General features: G+C 41.7%; 1 protein-coding gene and 1 pseudogene across 2 annotated transcripts in view; one reads left to right on the top strand and one right to left on the bottom strand.

Annotated features, from left to right (window-relative positions):
- CELF2 (CUGBP Elav-like family member 2) overlaps positions 1-26,709 on the bottom strand; it is a 471,642-nt gene that overhangs the window by 297,444 nt on the left and 147,489 nt on the right. The gene's annotated exons all lie outside the window — the stretch shown is intronic.
- LOC141575992 (protein phosphatase 1 regulatory subunit 14B pseudogene) lies at positions 6,389-12,630 on the top strand (annotated as a pseudogene).

Here is a 26,709-nt window from a genome sequence, read left to right as displayed (position 1 = left end):
GTTCCTTCCCACCCCCTTTCCCCTTGGTAACCATACGATTGTTTACTATGTCTATGAGTCTGTTTCTGTTTTGTAGATGAGTTCATTAGTGTCTTTTTTTCTTTTTTTAGATTCCACATATGAGTAACATATGGTATTTTTCTTTCTCTTTCTGGCTTACTTCACTTAGAATGATGATCTCCAGGTCCATCCCTGTTCCTATAAATGGCATTATTTTATTCTTTTTTATGGCTGAGTTATATTCCATTGTATAAATATGCCACAGTTTCTGATAAATATGTCTTATATTAAAAAATGGATTTGTTTTTAACTATTGGGGCTTTGGGGAGAAGACTTTTATTTTTCAATATTCCTTTATGTCGTTTCCTTAACAAATATGTAGGGGGAGAAAACACCTCTTATTCTAAATCAGGCATCACATTGGCACAGCTCACAGCGCTGAGGAGTTCTGACGTGCCATCATGTTTTACACCTCAAGACCTTTCCATATTGAGCTCAGGAACCCCCACAACACCACTTTGGTACTGTTACCTGCTCAGCTGAAAAAAACTTCAAGTGCAGAAAGAATGAGCAACTTGCACATAAAAGGTGAAGAATGATGGAGCTTGGGAACTCCATCTTCCAACCCTGCGCTCCACTGCACTGCGGCGTGATCAGCAGACCCACCGTGCCCCGGGGTAACAGACACGCCTGGGGGGGTCATGGCTTGTAAGTGGTGTTTATTGTAATGAAGAACCTTACAGTTTTCTAATGTGATGCTAATAACCTTAGCAGGTCGCGTGTAAATTAATGAAAAAGTCATTAAAAGATTAAGTTTGGCTAATAGTATTTATCAATTCCTTTCAAAACTTTATTTCAAGGGATGTTTGAGTTGAAACTGGACAGGCACAGCACTTTTGGAGACTAATTTTTTTTCCCAGATCATCTACAATAGGAATTAGTTTTTAAAAATGATGATTATTAAATTTGGTTTGTAGGGGAAAGTTTTTTTAAAAGGATTATAACAGTAATTGGCAAGGAACACCACCAAAAACTTAATGTCCATGCCCTCTAGCTCCGAAAAGATTTTATTTAGCTAATAATGCAAATTTGCAAATCATGCAAATTTGGAAATCATGTAAATCCAGTGAGGGAAAAACTGGAAAGGTACAGCAACATGGAAGTATGGGGGTTAGCTGAAAATCAGCCAGATTTCGTGACCTTGCTAGATTTATTTGACTTTCCTAAAAATAGTTTTAAGAGTATATTGTATGTGCATTTCTTTATGTTGTAGGCATTTCCTAGCATAAAAAAGCTAAATTTCCAAGTGCCACATTAACTCCTCCAACTTTTTTCTGCCTTCTATGCCTTGTCTTTGCATTTTGATATTTACAAGGCCAAAGTAACAGAAAATACCATTTCAGTGGAAGCGTACGATGTGAAGTGTGCTGGGGACAGAGGGCCCGGCAGTGCAGAATCCTTTGATGGGAGATGGGGCACTAAAAAAATCTAGTCTGCCTCTCAGATGCCCAATGTAAAAGAACAATCTTGCCTTGTGGAGGCACCAAGCATATTAAATCGATTTACTTGCTAGTTTTGGATACTGCCTTCATCCACTCAGGCTGCCAAAACAAAACGCCACAGACTTGGGTGCCTGATGAGCAACAGTGATTTCTCACCATTCTGGGGCTGGGAAGTCCTAGACACAGGCTCTGGCCTGGGCAAGTTCTGGCAATGTCCCTCTAGCTGGCTCGCCGCTGGCTCCTTCTTGCCGTGTCACATGGAGGAAGGGATGAGGGAGCTCTGAGGGGGCTCTTTTATAAGAACACCGGTCCCATTCATGAAGACCCCACCCTCGTGACTGACTCCAGAGACCCCACCTCCTACAGGTGAATTTGGTGAGGAGGACATAACCTGCAGGCCACAGAAGGTACCAGGAGTTGCCAGGTTTAACTGAGAAACATACCCCATTGTCAAAAAAGACGGAAAGAACACAGAGAATTTGGGAAGTGACTCTGGAGCCATTGACCAAGGTCTACAGGAAATGGATTCGCAGCAGACTCAGTACACGGAGGTGCTCGGTAAAGGGCTAAGTCTGGGTGTGAGGGGTGGATTTCCATCCGGAGCTGATGTCGAGCAGAAGATACAAAGTTCCTCTGGCCAACTCGTCAGCCTCAGAGGAAGGGTGTCTATGGGCAGAAGGAGGCAAAGCAGTGGGGTCAGCACACACGAGCCACAATGAATGGAACACAGAGCGGTCCTGTGCTTCCAGACCCAGTGGTCCCTCCTGCCTTGAGGGGAAAAACCTCCAAAGCCCCAGGGACAGAGGCATCACAGATCTCTACCTGCAACATGCCACTGGCAGGTGGTTGAAAGTAAAACCTCAGCAGCCTGAGCAAAGAAAGGATTAGATGATGATCTGAGGATCTATGTAACGTGAGTTCCTTTCACCAGAGCATCCAGAATGTACCTCCAAGTCACGCTTTAGAACGGAAGGCAGCTATCCTGGTAACTCACCCAAGGGCGCTACATTCCAAATGGACATGCTTTCTCCAAGTCGTGGGATGATGTACTTGCTTGCAAAATGGAGATGTTTTTACCAAAAGAGGCGGAGTGTGGGAATGAGTAATTAGCAAGAATAATTGTGAAGCCCCTTAAAATGATAAAGTGTCATATTTCTCAATGAGTCGGTGTAAATAATAAACCCTAAAGTACTTAGAGCCCCAAGAAGCCACTTGAGAACAGGCACTAGGTAAATTTTAGAGGTGTTATTATAAAGAGTGGTGCTGACTTGTCTGCTCTGCACAAGAGGGGCTATGAGAACAGACAGCACGAAGTGTGTTTGCGGAACTCTCTCTGTGCTGCTCGGGAGGGGTCTGCTGAAGACAGAGAGAAGTCAAGGATTTCCCATGAAAGCGGACTACCACAAACAGCCTCGCCGATAAAATAACTGACTCTGGTTTGTGAACTCATACGACTTTGTCAATAACGTGTTCACAATTGAGCAGTCATTTTCGGCTTAGAGTTTTGCCAAGGGTCACACTCGGACATGCGGGAAATCCCGAGAAGGCCACGGGTGAATGTGTGTAAGTCAGGCATTAACATCTGCGCGGAAAATGGGCCGTGTTTATTATTGCTATTTTTAAAGACAGACACATGCCACACAAGCACCTTTCTGTCTGCTCAGACTGCCATGTCCCAGGGATTCTGTAACTTGACTCTTATCCTTGAGGCCTCGATAGACAGGGAGAGTTCCGTGCACTTAGAGAACCCTCTTTCTTAGTGGCTTTGATCCTAGAGAATTGTAAGACATGAACAGCACAAGCATAACGAAGACCAGGGGTGGAGGAGACCAGCCTTCCTGGGGGGAAGGGGAGACCAACGTGGGGAATCACGTGATTGTATGATGGCGATGAAACAGAAACCCAGATGGTCTGGGAAAGATGGTTCTGAAAAGACCACAATAGCTCTCACAGAACTCACAGGTGCTTTAAATGTTACACTTCTTTGTACAGCACCTTCTAAAATGAAATGATCTACTTATTAACTTGTTTATTATCTCTTTCCTCCATCTGAACCCCAGCTGCATCAAAGCAAACACTCACTCCGTCCTATCACCGCTTCAGACCGATGTACGGCATGTGGCAGACGCTTAATCAACGTTTGTTCAGTGGCTGGATTTCTTCGTGAAGCATTCTTCTTCTTAGGTGCCCCAATCTCAGTGGCTGACAGCTATATGACCCAACTTGTGAAATACTTACCACATTCAACTCTGAGCAGTCACTGGGCTAGAACCTGAGAGAGACAGAAAGATGAGGAAAGTCTTCTTCCTGACTTTCAGAACTTGATCGATCTGTTGAGACGGAATGATAAGCTTGTTGTTTATATATATATACACACACACACACATACATACATATATATTTGATATATATATATATATATTTTAAAACTTTAAGTACCATTTATATGGGTGTATAAAAATAAAGTAATAAATGATCCATTTCCCTCATTACTTTCCATAAATGCTGAACTTTGGGATTAATACACTGCAGGCAGGTAGGGTCAGGCATTGATGATGAGATGAGTGGGCAAAACTTGCAGAGTTAGGAGCAATGGGAGTTGGAGGGTGACTGGTGGGATATCCTGGAGAAAGCAAGGGTCCTTACAGGCAAGGAGCAAGATTCAGAAATCAGTCTAACTTTTCATTCATTTTCAGTTGATCTAGTTCATGTATTTAACTCTTTATGTATGTTGGTAAGTCACTCCTCTTGCCCAGTGGAGTCTGGCCCTACTTCTCTCAGTTGACTGAGATCCCCAGGGACTTACAGCAAGTTAGTCTCTAAATAGTCCATGCTTCACCTGCTATTCAACACAAAACAGTAAATGGTATTAAACCTCCCCCCCCCACACAGACTCTCAAGGCAGTCCCTAATGAGATGTCTCCTCACTTTCAAGTGTCTTAATTTGATTGTGCTTTACATCACAGGGACAGACCTGAAACATGACATTGACTTCTCTATTCCTTTTATGTCGAATAAATATTATCATGGTGGATATTGGAAATGTGCTAAGAACACGACTGTGTCATGATCTTCAAGGGCAAGTTCCCAGAGGCTAAAGGCGTCATGAAGACGAGGCAGGAAATGGCCCCCAGCTGAGGGATGAAGGACACTGCATCCCAGACTGAAAATTGGCTGTTGGAAGCCATGAAGAATTTTAAACAACTCTGGCTCTAGAAAGACAACTCTGGTTTCAGTATGGAGCCTGAGCCAAGAACAAAGAAGCACGTGGGGTCAGGGAGGCAGTGGGGAAGCCGCTGTGCAGGTAAGAGGCCACGTGGCCCGCAAGATGGGTCTTCAGTTCGTGGACCACTGCCTATTGGTTGTGCTTGTTCAAGATGCTCCCCAGAAGGTTAATCACTCAATTACCAGAGCCATCCAGTAAATTGCTATTATCATCTATTGCCATCCACATTACACAAATCAAGACACTGGGGGCCTGGGAGTTCAGGAAAAACCCAAGCCGACAAGTGCAGTGTTACTGGCAGAGATGGGGGTGGGCTGAGCTCTGTTCACTGTTCTACATTCTCCAGGAAGTCTCGAGAGAGGGGAAAGGCGTAAAAAGATATTTTAGTGGCAGAATCACCATATGGACAAGTGAATGGGTGGAAAGAAGAAAAGAGCAGAGTTAAAGATAATTCTGATGTTTCTACCGTGCATATTTTGGCCAATAATGACACAGCGAACTGAACTGAAGCCAAAAAAAAAAAAAGCGAAACAGGAAGAAAGCCGAGTCCACTGGAGGTACACAGGGCTGGAGATGCCTCTGGGCAGGTCTTCCAATAGAGGAGGCAGTGGAACCACGGCCCTGGATGAACTCAGCCAGGAGGGGTACTGAGGGTGAAAAATGAGAAATGGATGAAGACCAGAGCCTGAGACAAATCAAAATTTGAGAAAGAGGCAAAGAAATATGGTCCAGTGAAAAAGAGGACTGAACACATCACCAAGGAACTTAAACCCAGCTGGAGAGAGAAAACATGCATATGAAGCTTTGAGTTTCCTTGCTGTATATGAGATCATGAATTATTTATTGAGATGTTAAATGAGAAAGCAGGGCAGTGCAAATAAGAGACCGAAACATTTCAGAAAGTTTCAAGAATCAGTCGGGAACTGGGGCAATAACTTTAGACGGCAGCCTAATTTTAAAAGGAAGCAGGAGACTTCTACACCTGGAAAAAGGAGGCGGGGGGTGGGGGCATCCAGGAGGTCCTGGCTAATCTCCTTGCTTGCTCTGGCCAGACTCTAGCTGAACATTCAGCAACTTGCCCAGACTTCTGAGACAGCAGTGAAAAGTGCTCTGCTGTTCATCACCATCTCCTTGAACGCATAAGTGAAAAACCAGGAGGGGAGGGCCGGGGGCAGGAAGGTGGCATCCAGCTTCCAGAGCAGGAAAGCAATGATGTGGAGCCAACTCATACGCTTCCAAAGCATGGTTGGATTCAATCGTTCAAAAAAGCAACAGCAAACGTAGTTTTTGAAGGTGGCTGTGCATTTTGCCAGATAAAGATTCGAAAAGTTGTAAGGATCTAGACACTCTAGACTTGGATAACATATCCCGGGCCAATGGTTCTAAACTTTGGGGTGAAGTAGCCTACATTCATACGTGCTCCCTGAATATTCATAGAGCAAACATACCAGACACAATCAAACCCAGGTCAACTAAACCTTGTGTCTGTTTTTAATTCCATAACCAAAGCGTGATGCGATGACTATAAATACACAGGAATTAGGGTGCTTCTGGTGAGTATAAGGTGCCAGGGAGACAATGAGTCAATTGAACAAGACGGTCTCTAGAATCCACCTACGTTTTCACCATCGACGCTCTCCTAACTCAGATATTCCAGTTATTAAGGAGTCTCTTGACTTCCAGTCTTGCTGTCTCAGATCCACACAACACATTTCAGCAGAGTTATGTCTCTAATATCTAAATATGGTCATAGTTGCCCCCAGCTTAGAACCATCAGAGCTTTCCCCCTGCCCTTACAATGAAGTCCAAGCCACATATTAATATGGTTCACAAGACCCACCCACATCTCCAACCTCTTCCCGAGTGGTTTTCTCAGCCAGCACATAACACTCTGCACTGTGAATTTCATTCAAGTCCTCATATATATGATTTCTCTGGTCTTGGCACTTCCTACACGTGCACAGCTCCCTTGGTGATCCCCACCCCCTCACTAGGTTTATTTCTGTGTATCATGCAGGATTCGGCATTTTAAAAAGACACAAACAAACTTATTTATAAAACAGAAAGAGAGCTGCCTCCGGGCGTCCCCGCCGTGCTGGAGCCGCGGAGCCGCGCCCACGAGCTAACCCGAGCCAGCGCCGGGTGCCAGCCGGCGGGCGTCCTGGAGGCGGCGCCATGGCGGACAGCGGCCGACGTGCGCACTTGGCCCCGCGGCGGGGCGCGGCCTTGGCAGCTGCAGCCCCCAGGCCGGGCAGTGGTGGCTCAGGGCCCCGTGTCCACTTTCAGAGCCTTCCTGGGGCTGCAGGCGAGGGCCCGGGCGGCGCGGACGACGAGGGCCCAGTGAGGCCCCAGGGGAAGGTCACGGACAAGTACGACCGCAAGGACCTACTGAAGCGCCTCAACCTGGAGGGGTGGATCCTGGAACAGCTGCCAGGAAGAGGAGATCGATGAGGACGAACTCCGGGACATGGAGAGCGATGATACTTGGGCTGCCAGGGTCACGGAGCTGCTGGTTGACTGTTACAGACCCAGTGAGGCCTTCACCTCTGGCCTGCTGGACGAGACCCGGGGCATGCAGAAGCTGAGCACACCCCAGAAAAAGAAAGGGTCCTCTACCCAGATGAACGGTGGCTCCCACAGGGCAATCGCTATCCCCTGACCTCGTAGCAACAGCAATACCCAGGGGCCCTGCGGCCAGGCCTGGTGCTGTGAGCAGGGCTCCCCGTGCCCCTGGCCCCGGGGCCTCTTCCCTGCCCCCTCGGTTTTCCACTTTTGGGGTTTTTTATTATTATTAAACTGATGGGACCTTTTGTGTTTTTATATTGACTGCGGCGCGGGCCCTTTAATAAAGCTAGGACACACCTTTGCCTTTGGTGCAGTTAAAAAAAAAACAAACAAAGAATCACGGACACAGAAAACAAACTTATGGTTGTGGGGGTGGGGGGAAGGGACGAGAGAGGGATAAATTGGGAGTTTGGGCATTAGCAGGTACAGATTACCATATATAAAATAGATGATCAACAAGGTCCTACTGTAGAGCACAGGGAACTATATTCAATGGCTTGCAGTAGGAAAAAGAATACAGAATATGTATATATTTTTATGTATAACTGAATCACTATCCTGTACACCAGAAACTAACACAACATGATAAAACAATTATACTTCAGTAAAAAAAATAGGGGGAGGGTATAGCTCAGTGGTAGAGCATGTGCTTAGCATGCATGAGGTCCTGGGTTCAATCCCCAGTGTCTCCTCTAAAAAACAAACAATCAAACATAATTATCCCCCAACTAAAAAAGAATTAAAAAAAAAAAAACAAAACCTCAGCAACACTGTGGTGAAACAAACCAATCACACTTTTTGTTTTTGAGGCATGAATGTGTTGGCTATTGAACACTGAATTCAAGAGAGGAAGCAGCCTTGGCCCCCGTGCTCAGGGAGAGTGTAATCGTGTGGGAGAGACCTCACTTCTGTGAGACAAAGAACAATATGGCGTCTACTGCTGTGATGGCTGCCGGACCCAGGAGTCCCAAGGCAGGGAGGGTGATGAGCTGGCTGAAGTGATCTGAGAGTCTCTCCTGGAGGGATGAGCCTGGAGGGGATCTCAAAGAGGATGCCTGCATTTGGGGTGGGCAGGGAGATGAAGAATGAGGACACCCCAAGCAGAGGGGACCAGTGTGAGGTGTGTTCACATGGGAGGCTGTGGCGAGAAAGTCGTCATAGAGAGGAGCACAAACCTTGACAACAGGAAGGGAAATAAGAGAGACGAGGAAAAGGGAGGCCCGACTGGGAATCCTGTAAATGGAGCAAAGGAATCTGGATTCCACATTATAAGCAGTTTAGATGCAGTGTCCTTTTTCCATCAGGAAAGGAGCGTCCTCTCCCAAGAACGCCCACGAGAAAGTGCGAAACAGCTCCGGCAGCTGGTGCCTGCTGGGTGCGCCACGATGTTTCCAACAAAACACCCACAACTCTTACAGTCTATTAAAAAAAAAAAAAAATCAGACTTCCAGACCATGGTGGACCAAGAGAAAGACAAAGATACTGCATCCCTGTCTTCCAGCTGTTTAGGTACCAGTGGCAACTGAGCTCTGCTTTAATCTTCCTGTTCCCTAGATAAACATTGCCAAGATGCCTGTATGAGTCTGTTTGGGCTGCTGTAACCAAACACCCCAAACTGGGGGCCCTTAAAAAACAGAAATCAATTTTCTCACAGTTCTGGAGGCTGCAAGTCCAAAACCAAAGTGTGGGCAGGTTTGGTTTTTCCTGAGGCCTCTCTCCGTGGCTGGCAGATGGCCACCTTCTCACTGTGTCTGCACGTCGCTTTTCCTTTGTGCATCCCTGATGTCTCCTCTTATAAAGACACCAGTCCTATAGGATCCAACCTTTATGAACTCGTTAACCTTAATTATCTCCTGAGAGGCCCTATCTTCAAACACAGTTGCATTCTGAGACTCTGGGCATTAAGACTTCAATATATGAATGTGGGGGAGGACACACAGTTCGGTCATTAACAATACCCAATAATTCCTGAAAACACCCAATCCAGAACTGGCTTCCGTAAAACCTCCTCAGTTTGTACACAAGCCCTGTTTCTATAATCAACCCCTTCCAACTTCCTTTTCCTAAGATTCCCCCATCACATCCTCGGTGTGCATCCCCCTCTACTGCAGCAAGTTAAACAAAGCCAACTTTCATGGAGAGTGTGTTCCTGGTGGCTTTGGCTATTGGCCGTCCACACCAGGATCTTCTGCATGTCTGAGTCTGCCCTCTTTTCTGCTTTGTGCCTGCCTAAACTGCCCTTCCTCCTTCCTGGTTACCTCCTGCTCATCCTTAAAGATTCTGTTCAAATATCACCTTCGCTGAAAGCATTTCCTATTCACTCTGTCTAGCTGTGGGATTAGATTTCCCTGGTGCTGGCCTCTCTAATGTGTCAGCTCAGCTAGGCTGAACTACATTTCCCAGAATTCACTTTTAAAAAACGTTTCTGGTTAGAGTGAGCCACTGGAAGCAAGGACAGGAGGGAAGCAACAGTCATTTTGCAGCTCGCACACATGGTGGCTGATGTGCTGAGCTGCCTCCTCAGTGAGAAGCAGCAACTGGACCCGCAACTGCTCTGCCTTCCCCCATCCTCCTGAGTGTCCCTGACTTTTGGGCCAGGTGTTTGTGTTTATCTCTGTCCCGAGGTCCCCAAGGCAGAGGCCACAAGAATTGACATGTGTTTTGGTCCATCCTTGAATACAAACATACAGTGTGTGGAGGTTCCAGCCTGCCCTTGGTCTCTGCAACTTTATATCCATTTTCCTTTCTTGACTGTGGATGTCAAGTTTCAGCATAGATGCAGAAAAGCCTTACAGAGACAGTGCTATCTATCTATCCAACTTTCTTTCTTTCCATCCATCCATTCGTCCATCCACCCATCCATCCATTCATCATCATCTCTCTCTTTCCATTCATCCATCCATTCATCCATCCATTCATCCAACCACCATCTTCTATCTGTCCGAGCATCCGCCATCTATCCATCCATCCTACTGGCTCTGCTTCTCGGGTTGGACCCTGACTGATTAACCTCCCCTCCTCTGACATTTTTCTATGCTTCCTCGTCACCTGAAATATACTTCTCTTGTACCATGTAACATACTTTATTGTCATAATTTGTGTGGTCGATTAGATTATCTTGCCAATTTTTCATGCCCTCCATCATGTGACCTTGTAGTGCACTAGAGTGGGTAAAATATATTTCGCCTCTCCGCTGACCTTGGGCTTGACAATGTGACTTGCTTCAGCTGTAGAAACGTTAGCAGGCATTATATGAAACGTGCTTGTGTGGTGTAGTTTGGGTTTCTGCGCCCCGTGGCCTGCCATGAGAAAAGATAGCTCTGGGGAATCTGCTGCCCCTTCCACCTGGGCCTCAGAACAAATATACGTGAAGAAGACCTGAGCCCAGTCCACAGTCTGGAGCCAAGCATAGTTGAATCACAGCCTGAAAGAGAGCCACCCAGCTAAGATCTGCCAAACTACAGTTGACCTGCAGACTCACAAGTGCAAGAATAAATGTGCACTGTTGTAAACCACTGTACTGTGAAATCATTTGTATGCAGCCTTATTGCAGCAATTGACTAGTAAATTATTCTTGCAGCAATTGACTAGTACATTACTTTTTTTTGGCTCCTTGGGATTAGGGACCATGATGTTAATTTCTATTTCTCCAGTGCTTACTAAGATGCCTGTTGGATAGTAGGTGCTGGATAAATGTTCGCTGCATACTAGAATAAATAAACAAATGAACAAACCATCCAAGACCCAGAATGGAGAGAGGCATGGCACAAGAGGTGTGCTGTGGAGGGAGAAACTAACAGAGGTGGATAGGATGGAAATGGGGGAGTGAGTGTGGAAGGAAGAGTCAGCCTAAAGTAGTCTATGGACAATCACAGGATAAAAAGTTAGCTGCCTTTCATTTTCAGATGGTCAAGTGTTCAGCAGGCCACAGAGATTCCATGTGACTTCAGGAATCTTCGAAGAGCATTTTTTCCTACTCTGAACTCTCAGGAGTCTCTGGGGGCGGCTGGTAATAAAAGACACGGTGCCTGGCTGTAGCCACATGTAGTGAGAAAATTGACAAAAGATGAAAAGACTGAATCACTTCCAAAAAAATCAAGAAAACAAAATCACTGGGAAGTAAAACTTTCCTATTCTTCCTTCAGGCAACCTTGTCTCTGTGTAATCGTCTCATCTGATGTGACGAGTTTATGGTCCCATTGACCCATTGATTGTTTTGGGGTTTTGTTGTTGTTGAAAGGTTGGTGTGACACCATATCTGAAGCTCTCAGCCTGGTCACCAGAGGTCTTGGTAGGCACACTTGGGAGATTAAAGCAGGTCTCCACGGTGGCAGTCCTCCCAGCTGAGACCGTTGGCACATTCCCTTAGAGCACATGGCATAGGCCTGCCATCAGAATTTCTCCTTATGAGACATTTTGAAGGATGCCAAATTCATCAGTGTCTGCGGTTGAACTTTTCAAACTTTTTTCTTACCTTGAACAAACTGCACACACAGACATGCACACACATAAACACACACATGTGTGTGCACATCCAACAGCACAGACACACATACACCCATCCCACTGTGTGTTTGGAGAAAGAGAGATAGTCTGCATTTTGCTTGGTGTCGATCATAAAGTGAAATTAAGCTGCCGTTTTATGGATTCAAAAGTTACACCCATCAAACTCCTGCTTCTCTGCCTGACCTCTGAACTTCAAAAGGAATACATCATGGGGAAAGACACACACACCCAACAAAACCACACACAGACCCCAAAACAACACACACACAACAAAATGACACATTCAAACCTCAAAAAGATGCTGTAAGCACCTGAATGCATTTCACTCTCATTTCTAGAAATAAAGGCTTGATGCCAGCCTATCTGCAAGGCCAATAGGGTTGAATGCAGCCCTCGGGAACACAAGCTGCCCCAAATAAAACCCAAACCACGTTGCCGTATTTAGAAAAGCATGTCCGTTGCATTGTTTGAGCAACTTGTTGAATCCCACTTCCAGGCTGTTTCAGGCTGAAAAATCTTGTAACAATTATTTATCCAACTATCTCTGGAAAACAACTGCCTTTTTTTTAGCCTATATTTAGCACATTGCTCCAAATGATACTTATCAATATAATATACTGAATTCCCACTGAGCGTATAATATTACACTCTTAAAACTTTACTATTAAACGGTTCTTAACTTAGATACCATTAACTCAGACTTAGTGAAATTTGGACATCAAATGTGATTGTTTTAAAAATAATGTTTATGTTTTTAATGATTATAAAAACAATTCATGTTCCTAATATTGTCCAAAAATATAGAAAAGCATAAAGAAGAAACATTATCATCACCTAAATCTAACTAGAAGTAAGAATGTTTAACGTTCGATACATTTCCTTGTAGTCATCTTTAATGTATATACCTCATCTTTTTACATACAAATGGGGTTGTAGTCATCATAGTTTTTAATCCTTTTTTTTAAACATGAGCCATTTTTCTCCCATAAGAAATGATTTTTGAAAAAAATGTTTTCCAAGGATTGCATGTTATTTCACTTTACTGATGTCCCATAATGGATCTGACCACTTCCCTAAGATTAGATATTAGCGGTCTCTCCAAGTTTTCACTTTTATATGAAACATTGAGATAGGAATTCTGAAACATGAATGTTTGTGGGCATTTCTGATTTCCTCCTGAGAGATGAGAACTATGTTACGTCTTAGCACAGATCACTGAATTGTTTTGCGGAAGATTTGCAACAGTTGATACCTACCTACAGGACAAGAGTCCCTAATGTGCCAGTCTCTTAAACACACTGACTCTTATTTAATGTTAAATATGCAAATGCGATGAATGAAACAGGTCACTTCACTGTTTTATTTGCATTTCTTTCTAATGAAGATAAATATTTTCCCCAACGTTTATTGTCGTGCGTAAAGATCAGTATCTGTGCCTTAGCCATAAGTGATTTTTGAATTGAGTTGTACCAGTACTCTATATATTTCTGTACTTTAATTCTCTTTTAAAAAAAAAGGATAATAAATTTGTCCCAGATCATTTACTTTTTAAAAAAAAGTATTCATTTATTTATTTATGTTTTCATTGAAGTATAGTCAGTTGACAATGTTGTGTCAATTTCTGGTGTACAGCATCATGTTTCAGTCATACATGTTCATACATATATTCCTTTTCATGTTCTTTTCCATTACAAGTTACTACAAGATATTGAATATAGTTCCCTGTGCTATAGAGTAGATACTTGTTGTTTATCTATTTTATATGTAGTAGTTAGTATCTGTAAATCTCCCAGCTTCTAATTCATCCCTTCCCCAATGTTTTTGGTACTGAATTTTAATATTTTTATATAACTATTTCAATAATTTCCCTTATACTTTTATTTTTGATATAAAAGTTCTTCCTTACCCTGAGAGTAAGTTAATCTTTATCTGTGTAGTTTGCTGGTTTTTATTTTCACTCTTTCATTCATCTAGAATTATTTTGGAGATCAAACAAACCTGACTTTTCCCTCTTTTACAAATCGGCAGTTTTATCTGTATCATTTATTATGTGGTTCATTCTTTTCCCAGTGGCTTTTGGGATATGATGTGCATGTTGATGTATTACATTAAGTGCTACTGAATCTCTCGTTCCTTACATTGGTACCTCGTTGTTTTAAATACGAACACTTGGTAGCTGTGTTTTATAACATCTGGTACACCAATCACTCTAATTATTACTCTTTCCTTGCAAAGGGAAGTTCAAGTGGAAGTTTAGAATAATCTTGTCCGTTCAAAAAAAATCTACTCAGATTTTGGTTGGCATTTGAATTGAACCCTTAGATATATTTGGGAAAACTTAATATCTTTATAGGACTTGCTTTTTCTACCTGGATCCATGAATTTACTCTAAATAGACTAAAATCTTCATTTTTTTCTCTCTCAAGGAGCATGTGATATTTTCTTCAAATAGTTTCCACACCTGTTACTACCAATTTTCATTAAAGTTATAGATTTAAAACAGTTGTTATCACGTTCTCTTTGAATTCTTAGAGATTTATAGTTGGCTATCTTGTTTTTTCATGATTATATTCATAAATATGCATCTCATATGCAAATGATTTTTTTTTAATGTTTGTGTTTCTACCTGGCATACCAGTAGTTCAGATCCAGGTCTTATTGCTAAGATCAAAGCTTCCAGAACAGTGTTGAATGAAAGATGATAATTTTCACCTCAACCCATCTCTCATGAAATGACTGGTTTCAGATAGCTGTCTTTTATTAAGTTTTAAAAGTTTCTTTGCACTCTTGGTTTTCTCAGAGTTCCCCCTGCACCCTTTAGGAATAAGAATTTAATTTCTTTTAAGATCATTTGTTTTCTTACTGTATTATATTAACAGATTTTCTAAAACAAAAACTCTTGGCATAAACCATAATTGGTCGTGAAGGACTTTTTTTCTTGTACCCTCTCTCTTTGAATTATGTCAGGGGTCATGTGTCAAAACACCATCTTAACTAGAAATCCCAGAGAATACATAATTCTTTTGAGTAAAATCTTAAAAAGCAAATTAACTTATATATAAAACAGAAACAGACTCACAGACACAGAAAACAAACTTACGGTTACCAGCAGGGAATGGCGTGGGAAGGGATAAACTGGGAGTTTGCGATTTGCAGACACTGACTGGTATGTATAAAATAGATAAACAAGTTTATACTGTACAGCACAGGGAACTATATTCGATATCTTGTAGTAGCTTACAGTGAAAAAGAATATGAAAACAAATACATATGTGTGACTGAAGCATTGTGCTGTACACCAGAAATTGACACATTGTAAACTGACTCCACTTCAATAAAAAGAAGTAAATGATGTAACTTGATATTTTAAAGTTTAGAACACACTCGTCACACAGCCTTGTGTTTGACCTATTTGTTTTCATGTAACATACTTAATTCAACAAATACATGTATGCCTTACTTTAGTATAATATTTAAAAAAGAGTTTACATTTGGGAAATTCTCCAGTTTTAGGAAAGACTGTTCTGAATTAGCGAGGTTTTCACACGCTACCAGACATGGGAAAAAAAAATCTCCGAAGGTCAGTTATGTTTTCACTACAGACTGACCAGACATTTTAAAGTTATCAGCCACTCTGCTGCCTGCTTTTTGCAATCAAATGTCTCTCTGGCCTTGCCAATCTTAATTCCTTTCATTAATATCTTGACGCATGTCTCAAATAGCAGAATCGAATTGAGTTGGTGGGATCTGAAAATTAGAGATCACCACTGCCAAGAAGGCTGTCCGTGGCTGACGGTCAGAAAATCTCCATGTGACTTTCAGCTTCTTCCCATAAAATAAGCAATTTATACACTTCTACAGCACTCCCTTACCATTTCCATCAATTACCCCTTGGGTTTGTGCCTTCCGACTACTGCAGAGAGTCTGCAGGGCAGGGGGCCTTCTCTGAGGGCAGTGTCCTCGCTGAAACAGACTCCCATAGACCCAAGATACCAGGGAACAGAAGTGCATGATCATTGAGACACTAATACTGATGCTAACACTCCACATCTCCCTCCCAGCGAGTCTGGCCAGGCTGCAGTGAGGCCAGCGTGGAGGGACCCACTGAATTACCCATTACAGCCATGCCCCCATCGCTTCCAGTGTGCTCTGAACTCCTTGAATTCATTATTTCAATTTAACTTTTAAAAATCATGGTGTAGCTGTCGTGGGCACAGAGCTATACTGCAGTGTAAAGGTAGTCTGATTACACGGACTCCTTTCTCCTTTCTCGTTAAATTAAACATTTCATTTCTACCATTGAGGTATCAGTATCTCATCAATTTCAGTATTTTGAAAACTTCTATAAGTCACCCATTGTCCTTTTATACTTTTAATGTGATGAATTTGTCTCCCATGAACACCCATGAAATCTATAAATTAAATAATAGTCGGGAGATGTAGCAAAGTAGATAAATCTTTACAAGGTTAATCAGACTCACATAAAACTCACCCATGTCCATATTCTAAAATATCTTTCTTAGATATTACAGGGAAAAAACTCTGTTGGCACTATGACCCACCTCAGAGTCTAGCAAATTATATGGGGATAAGCCTTTTGATTTTTTTGCCTTTTTCATAGTTTAAAATATAGAGAACATACTCTGCTTTTTAAGGTTTATAGTAAATGGATAAATTCCATCCTTATTGTATGGTGTAAGGAAATAAAGAAAAGTGGGAATCAATCAATCATCTGAAATTTTCGTAAGTGCCATCTGAGAAAAAAAAATACATCAGTGATTAGAATTCCCTGTCAAATGTAATTATGTTTCTGTATTTTGGTCTAAACATAGAATTAACCAGAATTTCTGAATGGCCCACAAATTTCCTAGGAATAAGTCCACAAATTTTCGGGCGGGTGGGGGATAGTAGAGGGAGAAAGTCCGAATTTTACAAACAAACATAGCCCGCGTGCTTCTGCTATGGTTTGACAAGATAAGGTCAATGCCCATTGGCTGCCCAGGAGTAGGGGCATCTGTGTGGCTGTTGTCATGGCAACACTGAGACCCAGCCTCAGGACCACACATTCATCGGTCTTTAGAGAGATGAAGGAAAAGGGGAAAGAAAGAGAAAAGGAGAAATCTGGACTTTTAAAGTGGAAAGCTCTAACTCTTTATTTTACGTATTATGACAAGGGCAAAGAGAAAGGTTTAAAGGTCGCTGCTAATTCCAGATCTCACCAAGGACACTGCTTCTAGCACGAACCAGACTCCCACGCGCAGCATCGAAACCCTCACAAAAGGAAACTTGTAAAAGATGATTACCAAGCACATATACGGAGACAATGCGTTCTTTGTGATCAATTAAAATGCAAGAACAGTCTGTAGTGGGATGTCTTACAAAGGAGCCCTTTCTTCTCAGTACTTTAAAAAAGGCAGATCTATCAAACTTAAGATAATGCATTGCCATGCTGATTTAATTGTCAATTATGAATTACTTAAGTGTACTTTAATGATCTGTATAAAGCCTTATGTTTTTTTCTACCGCTAATAGCTATTAATGGCTGTTAAAGAAAATGAAACCGCTTTACTCAAACGTAACGTGATGGTCTGTTAAGTTTTCAAAATGATAAAATATTATCACAAAAGTGTGAGCCTCTGTACATTTTAATATTCCTGAAAGAATATTTCCTTCAAATTGCCACAATTACAGTTTAAACATCTTTGCTTATATGTAGAATAAATTTTACCAGTCAAAATTCTTCTTCACCAGTTGGGAAAGGGGTGCAGGCAACAGTATTATTATATTTCCTCCCAAAAAGTTGTCGGAGATTTGAAATATCTGCCATTAGGATAAGCCTGGGTGAACTTACTGACACTCCTATTTCTCTGCATCTCTGCGCTGGTCCCTATTTGCTTTTAAAATTATGAAATGAATGCACGAGATCACGTAAGAGAAATATTTTATGTAATTCACATTCATATATAAAAATAATATCTTCAATATATTAGAGGGTCTTACTAATTAAGTGAAATTTGCGGTGAATTCCTTTAAGAGAAGAGTCATTTTGTAAGTAAATCATTTTTTCCTAGTGTATCTGTTTGTAAGCCTGACTTTTCTGAATGGAATTTCTTTAAAGGGGGACGCACCTGTCCCGCTCTAAGGACTAATAAACATAGACAACTGAAGACAGCCTCAAATGTACCTTCCCCTATCCGCTAGGATACCCACTAGACAAGGAGCTATTAGGAATATGAAATTAAACATAATTAGAGTCAGAATAAAATAGCGTTCAGGCTTATGTCCACACAGCCTAAAGTAATTTAGAGACTTTACAATTATCCATTTAACTGGTAACTGTAGACAGTTAAATAAGCCAAATAGTAAAAGCAAAATAGCAATTTTAGATTCTTAATTATTCTATTTGGCCACCTGCATCGATCATATTAAACACCCATCAAACCTTTAATTTTATATTTTATGATTGGTTGTGAAGTGTACCGGTAAGAAGACAGGTTTTATAGGAAGGCAGAGCTTGGAGTCAAATTCTGACTCGATGACCATCTTTCTGCTTCCTTGAGCAAGTTTCTGACCTGAACTATTTCCTCATCTGTAAAGTAGGGCTACTGAATGTTGCAAAGATAAACAACTGAACAGATGTCAGGAGCCTAGCATCCGATACCCTTCCCAAGTGTTACCGTTCTTTACCATGATCTCTCCAACCCTGATGTTGCAAGAACAGAATCAAACTCACATAAATTCGTCTTCCAATCTCTACTTAAGAGTTCACTCATTGAACTCAGAGGTGACATGCAAATTGAAAGCCTGGTTTTTAAGTCATTGAGGACAAGATTCAAAAGCTATAAAAGAAAAATGCCATATGGTATCACTTATATGTGGAATTAAAAAAAAAAGACAAAAGAACTTATTTATAAAACAGAAATAGACTCATAGACAGAAAACAAACTTATGGTGACCCGGGTAGGGAAAGGGGTGGGAAGGGATAAATTGGGAGCTTGAGATTTGCAGATACTAATTAATATACATAAAATAGATAAACAAACAAGTTCATACTATATAGCACAGGGAACTATACTCAGTATCTTGTAGTAACTTACGGTGAAAGAGAATATGAAAATGAATGATGTATGTACATGTACGACTGAAGCATTATGCTGTACACCAGAAATTGACACAACACTGTAAACTGACTATACTTCAATAAAAATATATGTATACAAAAAATAAATAAAATAAAATATATAGTATGTGATAGATAATAAAACAATGTATCTTCAATAGTACCTACCACATATGGAGCCTTTATAGGCACTTCGTAAAAACTGTAAATTGAATTGTTGAGTCCAGTAGATGACCCATGTGTTTGTTCTTTGGTTCTCAAGGCTAATATCATTTTTTCATAATTTGTAATAAAATCAGCCATATAAACCATTAGGTCAGCTTAGTTACAGGTTACTTACAGAGTCCCATGCCCGAGACGCCCTTTGTTGATTTTGCTATGATGTACGTATACTAGGCTATGTGGGAGGGCGTGGTATCTAAGGAGAAAGTACATCATTCAAATGTATCACTAATTTTATCTAATACTTTCATCTTGTACAAGCCCATGTGTCTGAATTTGCCTTCTGAGAAACTGGAAAAATAATGAAAAAAAAAGGAGGGGGGCTTCAATCACTTAAAAACAATTAATCCTTGAGCTAACCTGCTGGGTTAAGATGCATCCCTCTAGTCAGTAAAGGGTTAATAACCCCATCAATACAGCAAAACTGCTGGGGTGAGGAATTTCTTCGACACAGCATCCTGACAACATACTTCCTGACAATTTAAATGAATAAATCTAGAAGCACAGTATTCCCATAAAATTTCAAATGTGAAAAAAAAACTGAGGAGAGCTCCAGTAGACCCGAAGAAATGAAAGTAACTTCCAAACCAAAATCACTTGAGAAATGGAAGATTTGGGGTAGTTATGAACAAGAACGGGAAAACTGGCAAGTGCACAATACATGAACTGGCTTTCGAACAGCTGTGGGAAGAGGATAGCCCTCAAGATGTCTCAGTGAATATGCCTTGGGTCATAAAATGAATCTGGCCTGGACACAGAGCCAACTTCTCCCCTTCCCATGAAAGCTGGAAGCACAGAGCAAGAAGAAGGTGTTAGATATACTTTCTTAACATACTCTGATTTGATGAGAAACTCTTTCCAGACCGTCATTCCTACTCGCTCTGACCTCACCTCCCTCCTCTCTGGCCTCCAGCCTGGCGGGGCTGGGTTCTGTTCTCCCATCTCCTCTCCAAGGGACCCAGATGCTGCATGATTAACCTCCACTGTGCCTACAAGATGGCCAGCTTCATACATGTCTGCAGCTGCTAATGAGTCATTTCCCAAGTTAGTCTGGAAGCTGGTCTTCTTCTGTCGTTTTAGAAGGATGACATCAGGTGTATGCATGGCACCGTGGGTGGGTGGGGTCTGGTCATTGTAAGACCTCCTGTGCCTCTACCTGTGAGTTCTATGTGACCCCAGGGATCAGGGAATTTCAAAGTCCAGGGTGCCAGGAAGTGGAGAAGGTGGTCCACACAGCAGTTAGAAGCAGAGGCTCAGTGACAGACAGAGGACCAAGACGCAGTGACTAAAATCTTTGCAATTACAGAGTTTTCCTCTTTCTGTTTTTAATTTCAATCCTCCATCCCCCCACCCCCCATTTCAGTCGTTTTTACCAGATACGTCCTGATGTGGTGCTCTTCCAGGCATCATGGAGTCTGATTTGCTCTTTAGCTGAAGCACTTGGCAAATTGCAAAGTTACCATTCAATGTGATCTGTATGATCATCATCACTATCGTTAACGGTTATTTAAGCAATTCCCGCGGCTGTCCCCGTCATGCCTTCTTGGATTTACAATTTGCAGTTTGCTATCAGTGGTGACTCTCTGGGTCTCATCTTATCTGGACAGTTGGAAGGTGTCTGCCTGGAGCCAGCAGAAGAGAAGAAACCAATCACTGTAGGCAAAACGTGGGTGTGGGGGAGGGACCCCAAACACATTCTGTCTTGGTCTTCCCTAGCTCTCAGGCTGCTGTGTCTCACTTACTTTTTCTCCTGGAGAATGGTGGCCCAACCTGTGGCCAGAAAGTGAACAGAAAAACTTCAAAGGCAGAGAACTGGCTAGAACTTGAAAGTGGAAAAACAGTTTTCAGGTTTTGAAAATAAGAAGGCTGGGATCCTGGAGCTGGGTGACGTGGTAACCAGGCACGGCGTCCTGCCAAGGAGTCAAAAGTCTTGGGTTACTGATCTCGCAGAAGGCATGAAAGATGCTTACAGAAGGCTCTCTTCGCTCATGAATATTTCTGTTAACTTTCTTTGTATGCATCAGTAATTCTGACCATGCCTGGACACTGGGCTTTCAAAACTGCCCCTTTCAATTTTTTTTTTTTAGGAATTCCAATATATATATACATTTTGAATTAAAAAATTTTATTGAAGTACAGTCAGTTACAATGTGTCAATTTCTGGTGTGCAGCACAATGTCCCAGTCATGCATATACATACATATACTCATTTTCATATTCTTCTTCATTAAAGGTTATTACAAGATATTGAACATAGTGCCCTGTGTTATACAGAATAAAATTTCTTTAAATCTATTTTTATATATAGTGGCTAACATTTGCAAATCTCAAACTCCCAAATTTATCCCTTCCCACTCCCTCTCCCTGGTAACCGTAAGATTGTTTACTATGTCTGTGAGTCTGTTTCTGTGTGGTAGATGAGTTCATAGTGTCCTTTCTTTTCTTTTTCTTTTTCTTTTTTAGATTCCACATATGAGTGATATCATATGGTATTTTTCTTTCTCTGACTTTCTTCACTTAGAATGACGATCTCTAGGTCCATCCATGCTGCTGCAAATGGCCTTGTTTTATTCTTTGTCCCTTTCAATTTTCATGACTTTTTTCCTCCTCTCTTTACATTCAGTCTCTAGACTTAGGGTAAGAGCCTCCAGCATCACTGGTAGCTGTTGAGTCTTGCCAATTTCTTCCTGCCCTCCTTTTCCTAGGCAAGTGCCAGACATGGCTCTAGTGTTGCATTCACAAGCTGCTATGATATTCCAAATTGTTTTTACTGCATTCTTGGCATGTATTGTACAACTTGTGAGCTCTAGTTCAGTCCATTTCTCTGGATGCTGATGAACTTGTAGTTGCCAACTGCCTATCACCTTTATGTCTTGCAAAGACACAAACCACCTTGGAGACCTATAAGGAATGCTTCAGTTCTTGCCTTCTCAATTGGCCACCAATCAAGATCATCAATAAAAACATAAATATAAACAAAAAGTCTTGAGCAAGCTACTTTTTATTAGAGTTTGTTTTATATTGAAGTATAGTTGATTTACTATATTGGTTTCAGGTGTACAGCAAAGTGATTCAGTTATACATAGACACATGTATTGTTAAGCAGATTCTTTTCCATTGTATGTTATTATGAGAAATTGAATATAGTTTCCTGTGCAATACAGTAGGTCCATGCTGTTTATCTATTTTATATATAGTAGTGTGTATCTGCTAATCCCAAATTCCTGATTTATCCCTCCTCCTCTTCCCTCTTTGGTAACCATAGTTTGTCTTCCATGTCTGTGAATCTATTTTTGGTTTCTAAATAAGTTTCATACCATTTTTTTTAGATTCCACATATAAGTGATATCATATGATATTTGTCTTTCTCTGCCTGACTGACTTCACTGAGTGTGATAATCTCTAGCAAATCAGGTCTGATTAACATTTGATCATTCCACCCCCCAAGACTTGCATTATCAGAACTGCAAGAAGGCACTGAAATGGTTAACCTGTGACAGAGATGAATTGCGTAAAGCATTAGGCTGGGATTGGATGTTCGTTTTTGAGTAACTGAACAATGGTGGAAAACCGGTGTCTTAGGAAGTCTGGAAATGTTTTAAGAGAAGTTCTTCTCTTTTGATTTTTGAGTCATATAATTTCAGTAGGAGTCAAGTATGGTTATTTCAGAGGAACACTTTTGTAAATCTATTATCAACTTCAAAAAAGAGTCATTTAATGTTAACTACCTTTCTCTGGTAAAACAAACAAACAAACAAACAAACAAAAAACCAACTCTTACACCTTTGGTACATGTACTTCCCTGCAACAGCAAAACAGCAGCTAACATTTATTGAACGTTTACTGCATAGGCGCTAGTTTTAACTCTTTGAAGGTAAGATATTTATTCCCACAACAATCCTAGGACATGAGAGACTACCAATCCCTGCATTCTACGGAGGAAGAATCCGAGTTGGACATCATGTTCAGGGCCACAGAGCTATGAAGCAGCGGAGGCAGATTAGAGCCTAATCTAATTCCAGGACACGTGGCAGCAATATGCCAAGAAGGCGAGGATGTACCTGAGTAACACCAGTGAAGACAGCGTACAAAATCCTTCCTTTTCCCTTTAAAAAGTTGCAAAGCTTACCTCCCCCCATAATTTCAGAAGGGGATGACATTCAGAAAAACAGTCTCTTTCCATTTTTCATGCTTCAGAATATCCAAATCTACTCGCTCCCAATCTTTAAAATTTGTACACTTCACGCCAGGAAAGACAGTCAGAGAAGGGAACGTTTTATTCCCAAGTGACATTCTGGATTTAAATATCCTTTGCAACAGTTTTGTTTTGAAAGATCTCAGTGGTTACATATGAACCAGCCAGATATCAACGATGAGTCTACCGGGTACAGTATTCCCCAGAGACTAAAAACACTCCTTGCTGATAGAAGATTTGGAAATAACACATGGATGCCATTGGGCCTGCCGCCTTGCTCAGGGTCCATATAAGTGCATCTGAACCAAAAGATGTTCTGGGCTCTTGCTGTTCCCTTTGAAAAACAAAATGACTTGTGGGGAGCTGAGGTTCTCCTTACTTTTCCACCACTGTTTCCAGAAAAATCAATGACTTTTCTTCCTCCAAAAGCAGCATTAGACACTCTGCACATTCTGGAATCCACCTGTGGCTACAGGCAGGTTTCTGCAGGTGTTTGCCCGTGGGAAGCTGTCAAGAGTTGGTCCAAATCAGGGCAACACTCCTGACAGAAGGAAATTAACTGGCAGGAGCTTTTTAGGTGCCAGAATATCTTTCCGGGACACAGATATGTAGGTGGAATCTGAACTCAAAAATAACTCAGTGATGGGGATGGCAGAAAAGACTGTGGCTGAGCAGAACAGACAGAAAAACCATTTCCTGGAAAATGCAAAGGATAAGAAAAGAATTGACACATACTGATGCGGGCCCAGAGAGAGGTTGCACTTTGAACTCCCTCAAGGGAAGAGAGGAGAAATTTCTAGAAGCCAGATCCTACAAGGTGAGGGAAATTGACATTTGATATACGTGAATATGGAACTGTGGTTTGAAATGCAAGATGATCATCAATACCTTCTGTCTATAAGCGCATTGCAATTTCCAAAGCCCCATTAAGGGTACTGCATCATTGGAACGATTAGGAACTTAGGACTAGAAAGTTTTGAACCCAAAAAAGGGAATAGAAGAAGAAGGGAAAAAAATTCAAGGTGATTTCAAGCCCTCTGTGAAACTAAAGGCATGGGAAAGGAGAAAGGTAATACAGCTTAAAGTAAAAAGAATCCCCAAGCCTGACATGAAATAAGACACGTTAGTTTCATGAAGATAAATGCAGACACAGACTCCATGTGCTGCGTAGCCTTGCAACACTCGGAAGCAGAAGATCGCAGGCAGAAGATCCACATTCTAGACTTGGCTCAGTATGTTAGCAACTGTGTAACTTTGGGCATGTCATTTACCATCCGGAGTCCACATTTCCTCATCTGCAAAACAGGGTATGTGATCTGCCTTCCGCAACACATGCAAAAGCCTGTACGGCATTGCTTGGTATTTAGGAAGCATGCAGAAATGTTAGCTTAAAACGCTATCAGATTCCTCTTAGTCACTGATGAATGTTTCCCTGCATGACAAATTCATGTTCAAGATCTCCGTGAGTTAGACATTGTTCGCACTCTACAGGTAAGGAAAATTGAAATTGAGTGCTCAGTTTGGGGACCTGCCATTAGAGATTAGGTCTTTGAACTTCTGATCCTTGGATCTTGTCAGTGGGGAAAATAAATCACTTAAACAATGTGTCCCAAGTCACACAGCTAGAAAGGAGGTGAGAGACACCATTGTGCTATTCATTTTACCATTTGTGAAAATGAAAAATTGCTGGCTTTTTCTTCACCCCCATCCACTGTTGATTACAAGTGACTATTACTTCTTTTCAGATAAATACCTAAATGATGTTCGGCTGAGATGGGAAGGTACATTTTTGAATCAGAGCTCAGAGAAAATCACTATATGCTTTGCCTTTATGGTAAAAACAGAAATTCAATTCTACACTGTGATCTGAAAATTAATTTCAGTCTTGGTTCATGAGACTCACTTCACTGCGCAGGGCCCACTGTTTCTGTGAGATGGTATCTCAATTCAGTTACCATGGTTGAGAGGTGGGACTAGGGAAAACAGTAATTCAGCAAGCATTTCTTCCTTTTCACTCAGAGTAAATTGCTGTATATAATCACATAGCTGGAGGGCACAGCTTAGCACACTAAGCTTCAAGTATGCTATGCCTAGGCTGGTTAAGACTTCAAGTTCAAATCCCAGAGGAGTCTGTATGACTCTCCATCTCCTTGAGTTTGATCAATTACATTTCATAGATTTTTATTATGTGAGAGACTCGGATAAGGCTTTATAACCCAAATCCGGTGTATCTTAGGGAGGCTCTAAATACCTTGTACTTTTTATTTATCTAAGTATTGAATTTCAGGCTTACTGCCTCTAAGACCTTCCCAGCACTTAGACAGGAAATTATGTGAAAACTTTTAATTAAGAGGAGAATATTTTAGTGGAATCCTGAGCTATATCAGTGACCTGCCAGTACTGGTGAGAGAACAGGTGTAGAATAGATTCAGTCTGGAAAACAAAGATAAATTCAACATACTGACTGATAGTGACCACCACTCACTGAATGCCCACCCTGTGCGTGGCACTTTATGTGAATTCTCTCATTCAACCCTCATGGCTCCCCTACAAGGTAGGTATTTTTATATCCAGTTTACAAAGAACTCTAAATGCCCTGTGCAAGGTCACAGGAGCTGAAATAGGAGAGCTGGGATTTAAATACAGGTATGTCCGAGCCCCAGTCCACGAAGTCCCATTTATCCAGCCTGCCCGAGAATCACTGTCTGCCTAATTAGAAAATAAGAATGTCATGCGTGGAAGGCACCAAAAAATAGAGTTGAAAGGTGAAAACTCAAATCAGGAAGGGAGCCCAGGGGTTCAAGAAGAGTACTTGGGTCAGACTGTCATAATTTAATACCAAGACTGTGCTTAAAGAGCTAGTTACCAACCCTCCCACTCACGCAGTATGTCAATCCCATGGTGAGTAGGCAGGCTTAGAGACACGGTCTCCAGGAGAGCCCAGCATGGGTGGGTGCCAGGCAGAATACCCTTTAAAAATGTCACAGGCAAAGTTCTGACACTTAGTGGAATACACGGTCTGCTGAGATGGCAGGGCATGGGGCACTGGGGCCCCAGAAGTCATATCCCCACCTAGGGGGTGTCCTGGTGTCTTCTGTCCAACCACCTTCCTAGGTTTCTATATCCTTTGCCATTAAAGAAACTCCATGCTTGGTTCGCAGCTCTCCATTGGTCCCATTGTGACAGTCTTGTAGTTTGGACTGAGTTGGGAGAAAGACTGAGGGAAAACTGACTCTGCTCCCATGTTTTCTGGTGAGGGGGACTTGATGGGTGCCATTAATGGATACCATGTATTCAGGAACAGAAACAGGTCAAAAATGAGGGGTGGAAGTAGAAAAGGATCATATCAATTGGAGACATGTTGAGTTTGAGT

This window comes from Camelus bactrianus, chromosome 35 (assembly GCF_048773025.1).
Source record: "Camelus bactrianus isolate YW-2024 breed Bactrian camel chromosome 35, ASM4877302v1, whole genome shotgun sequence".
NCBI classification, from domain to species: Eukaryota; Metazoa; Chordata; class Mammalia; order Artiodactyla; family Camelidae; genus Camelus; species Camelus bactrianus.
This window is presented reverse-complemented; position numbering and strand designations above follow the sequence as displayed.